Source organism: Notamacropus eugenii, chromosome 2 (assembly GCF_028372415.1).
Source record: "Notamacropus eugenii isolate mMacEug1 chromosome 2, mMacEug1.pri_v2, whole genome shotgun sequence".
Lineage (NCBI taxonomy): Eukaryota > Metazoa > Chordata > Mammalia > Diprotodontia > Macropodidae > Notamacropus > Notamacropus eugenii.
In genome coordinates, this window is record NC_092873.1 from 332,711,838 (window position 1) to 332,716,981 (window position 5,144).

Sequence of the window (5,144 nt, forward strand, 5' to 3'; positions counted from 1 at the left end):
GAAGGAGAGGGCATAAGAAAGAGAAAGATGAATTCTAATAAAAGTCCAGCTGCAGCCCTTGGATGCTATTCTGGCTGGCTGGCTGTATTGTGGTCTAGGTGTGATGGGAACCCCAAAATTCAAGGGCAAAAGACATAGGTCCTGCCTCGAAATAATTTGACTCAAGCCTTCTTTTAGTGAGAGACAAGGTTTATTGTCTCACCAATAAAAGGGACTTTTAAGAACCAACCTTATTTGTGAAGCTTGTATTGACAAGCAGGTCAGCCTCTTAAGGAATCTAAGCCATTGGCCAAACTCTTAAGGAATCTGAGTGCTTTGATGGATGGACCTCTTATGCAGAAAGACTGTGGGAAGATCTGGAAAAGATCTAGGAGTGGCCAAGTAGTCTGGGGTGACTGGGAGGTGACAGAGAAGGGGTCTAGATGAGTTTAAGGAATGATGTTCTAGGGTGAGGCCACAATGAAAGAACAGTTGAAAAGATTAATTACTGGGAAAGGCCAGGTGCCCTAGGTCCTTTCTAGACACAGGGACCTGGGCCACATGGAAAAGTCCAGGGCCATTTAGGAATCCATCATTAATTAGTACTCTAAATAGTACCCTGTCAGCTGCATTTTAAACCTAACTGGGTGTCAGATTACATACAGACACTGACTTGCAACACACAGAGACACAAACACAGAACAGATCCAGACACGGTGATACAGATAATGATGGGAGAATCTAAAAGCTCTGAGAGGCTTGTTAGAAACCCCCTTTTCAACAATAACTGACTGTAGACAATCTGTATTGTATGTTAATGAGATAAATTCATAAACCAGAATGGGTAAGTATAGTGAAGAATGTTCAATGAAAAGTAAAACTAAAGTGACTTCTGTCACTGGAGTATTCAGGGGTAGGGAACCTGCTGCCTTGAGAACACATGTGTCCCTTTAGGTCCTCAAGTGAAGCCCTCTCTCTGAATCCAAATTCAAAGAGCTGTACTTGAAAACCTAGAGGGCCTTGAGGCCACAGGTTCCCCCATCCTTGGAGACCACCTGCACCAAAGAGTAAATAGATAAGGAGTTTGAACAATAGATCACAAGCCTAGCCCAAAGGCAGGATATAGTAGCGATGGGTCAGTCAAAGGAGTCAATAAATATTTATTAAGTACCTACCATGCACAAGACATATAAGTGCTGGGGATGCAAAGAATTGTAAAAGATAGTCCCAGTCTTAAGGAGTGCATAATCTAATGAAGGAGAAAACATGAAGATAACTATATATAAACAAGCTATTTACAGGCTAGATAAGAAATAGTCAACAGAAGGAAGGCATTAGAACTAAGGGAGATCAGGAAAGGTTTCCCAAAGAAGGTAAGATTTTAGTTGGGATTTGAAGGAAGCCAGCAAAAGGGAGAGATGAATAGGGACAGTATTCTATGAATGGGAGACAGCCAGAGAAGATGCCGAGAGTGTATTGTTTGAAGAAAATCATAGAGACTAGTGTCACTATATTGAAGAGTATGTGGAGGGAAGGAGTATAAGTTGTAAAACTACTGGAAAGGTAAGAGTGGGGAGGAACGGGTTATAAGAAGCTTTAAATTCCAAAGAAAGGATGTTATATTTGATCCTGAAGGTATTAGGAAGACATTGGAGTTTACTGAGGAAGTCAATGGGAATGGAATATGAGGAGTGTGTGTTTGTGTGTGTGACCTGAATTTTAGGAAAACCACTTTGACAGCTGAGTTGAAGAGGGATTAAGGTGGGAGACATTTGTGCCAGGGTGATGAGGGTCTACACCAGGGTGGTACCTGCATCAGAGGAGAAAAGGGATGAATACACAAGATGGCCTTAGCAACAGATTGGTGATAGTGATTGTGATAGCAACAGATTAGTGATATTTTGGAGGGTGAAAGTAAAGAGTAGAGAGTGGCACCTAGGTTTTGGGGGACCAGTAGGGTTGTGGTACCCTCATCAGTAACAAGAAAATTTGAAAGGGGGGAAGAAGGTTTGGGAGAAAAGATAATGAGTTTTACTTTGGACAAGTTGAGTTTAAGAGATCTACTGGTAATACAGTTCAAAATATATAATAAGAAGTTATAGATGTGAGACTGGAAGTCAGCAGAGAAGACTGAATAAGTAGATTTAAGAATCATCAGCATAGAGTTGCCACCTCCAGGGTAGAGATTATGGGAATTCTTGTGTGACCTGCATACACTCTCCTAGAATTTGTAAAAGAGGAGAGAAAAGCTGAGCATATCTTGACATGTGCCCTAGATTTTGTTAAAGTAGATTTCAAATTTCATAAACACCAACTGCATGCTGGTAAATGATTAACAATCAGCTCTCCAGTAGGGAAAAGAAAGTATGCATGACAAACATTTAAATTTAATTTGCAATTTTAACAATTTTTCCATCACTTTCTTCAGTCTATGCAAAGATAATATGTAATTCATGGCTCAAAGAGCCATTTGCATAAGACTCTTCATTGAAGATTGATTATTCAATAGTCTATACTTTTGCAAGGGGCAGATATGGTGAAAAATGGAGAGAAGAGAGATCTTGGTGATCTGGCTCCCCTAATATGTTTATGACATCACCCTTTATATCTAAATTATGTACTCATTTTAAACTTACTTTGGTGTATGATATGAGATGTTGGTCTATGCCTAGTTTCTGGCAGTCTATTTCTCAGTTTCCCTGTTGTTTTTGTCAAATAGTGAATATTTACCCCAAGAGCTGGGATCTTTGAGTTTATCAAACATTAGTTCAGTGGTAGGGAACCTGCGACCTCAAAGACCACATATGGCCCTCTAGGTCCTCAAGTGCAACCTTTGATAGAATCCTAATTTCACAGAACAAATCCCTTTATTATAGGGACTTGTTCTGTGAAATCTGGAGTTGCATTTGTCAAATAGAGTCTGCAGTTATTTTAAATGGAATGTCTTTCTAACTCTTCTTGCTGGTTTTTGCTGGTAAATATATAGAAATGCTGATGATTTATGCAGGTTTATTTTGTATCTCACAACTTTGCTAAAGTTGTTAATTGTTTCAATTAGTTTTTTAGTTGACTTTCTAGGATTTTTGTTTATTTCCTTGTGGCTTATGCTTGTTCCTTCAATTTCTTTTCCTGTCTCATTGCTTTACCTAGCATTTCTAGTATAATACTGAATAATAATGGTGATAATGGAAGTCCTTTGTTTTCCCTCCTCACGCCCCTCTTATTAGAAAGGCTTCTAATTAGTTTTAGGTAGATACTAATCATTTTCAGAAAGGCTCCATTTATTCTTATGCTTTCTAAGGTTTTTAATAGAATGGGTAGGCCCCCAGCCCGACCTTGCGCAGGGTGGCGCAGCTGGTGTCACATGTCTGGGTGATCTTCCAGATGGGCCACTTGAGGTCACTGTTGTTCTACCTGTAACAGCTGCGGGCCCTGCAGAGGACTGTGCAGGAGTGCCAGAAGGAGATCGTGAGGGTGCTGGCCCAGGACCTGCACAAGAGTGAATTCAACTGATATAGTAAAGAAGTTTTTAGTGTTCTGGGAGAGCTTGACCATGTACTGGAGAAGCTTCCTGAGTGGATTACCCTAGAGCCAGCTAAGAAGAATCTCATGACAATGATGGATGAGGCCTACGTTCACTCAGAGTCTCTCAGTGTGGTCTTGATTATTGGGGCTTCTAACTACCCCTTTGTCCTAAATATCCAACCATTCATAGGAGCCTCACAGTAGGAAATGCTGTCAGTCAAGTCATCAGAATTATGTGAAAAGACAGTCACTCTCTTGGTCAAGATTCTCACTCAGTATTTAGACAAAGAACTATACTGTGTTATTAATGGTAGTGTTAAGGAGACCACAGAACTTCTGAAGCAAAGAATTGGCCATATTCTCTATACAGGAAGTACTGGAGTTGGGAGGATTGTCATGGAAGCTGCTGCCAAGCATTTGACCCCTGTGACTCTGGAGCTCGGAGAGAAGAGTCCATGTTATATTGATAAAGATTGTAATCTTGATATTGCTTGCAGACATATCACATATCAGACTACATATGAACTGTAGTCAAACCTGCATTGCTGCATTCTCTGCGAACCATCCCTTCAGAGTCAGATTGTGGGAAAGATAAAGGAAACTGTGAAGGAATTTTATAGTGAAGAAATAAAAAAGTCTCGATTATAAAAGGATCATTGACCTTTGTCATTTTAAAAGAGTGACAAATTTACTTGAAGGACAAAAGATAGCTTTTGGAGGAGAGACGGACAGGGCTACATGGTACATAGCCCAGACTATCCTTACTGATGTTAACCCCAACTCCAAGGTGATGCAAGAAGAGATTTTTGATCCTGTGCTCCCAAGAGTGCCTGTGAAAAGTACAGATGAAGCCATATAGTTCAAAAACCAGCAAGAGAAACCCCTGGCCCTCTATGTGTTTTCTAATAGCAATAAGCTGATTAAAAGGATGATAGAGGAAATCTCCAGTGGTGGGCTTACTGGCAATGATGTCATCATGCATTTCACTCTCAACTCTTTGCCCTTCAGAGGAGTTGGTAGTAGTAGGATAGGTGCATTTCATGGAAAACATAGTTTTGACACCTTATCCATCACCAATCACGCCTAATAAAAAATTTAAAGATGGAAGGTGCCAACAAGCTCAGATACACATCAAATAATCAATTCAAGGTAGACTGGGCAAGATTCTTCCTCTTGAAATGCTTCAACAAAGACAGAATTGGTTTCTTCTTTCTCATTTTTCTGGGTATCCTAGTTGCTTTAACTGTAAAATTTCAATACTACTAAAGATGACTCAGGTTCAACTTGCAAGTTGTCTTTACTGGAGTTCTACTTTTGTTACCTGATTCATGAACAAATTGATTCCTGTTACAAACATTAATATAAAAGAGCAAAGAAAATTAACCTTAAAGCAGACTGTGGTTTACTCTCCTAAAAACCTGCCATTTCAGTCACATCTCCAAACTCTTCTAGTACTTGAGGTGAATGTTCCAGATTGAGTTTGTTATGTATTGAGATTGTCAAAGCAATGAGGAGAAAGGGATGCTTTACATGGGACTCTTTAGTTCCAGGCCTTGTTCCCCTTCCACCCTGCACCCATTCCCAGGCTCTGTTGGAACATAGGAGGGGGCAGGGTGTGAACAGAGCCTTTGAAAGAGTTC

The 5,144-nt window shown here is 40.1% G+C and overlaps 1 pseudogene; it reads left to right on the forward strand.

Annotated features, from left to right (window-relative positions):
• Positions 1 to 3,459: 3,459 nt before the first annotated feature.
• On the forward strand, positions 3,460 to 4,866 carry LOC140523977 (aldehyde dehydrogenase family 3 member A2 pseudogene; annotated as a pseudogene).
• Positions 4,867 to 5,144: the final 278 nt, after the last annotated feature.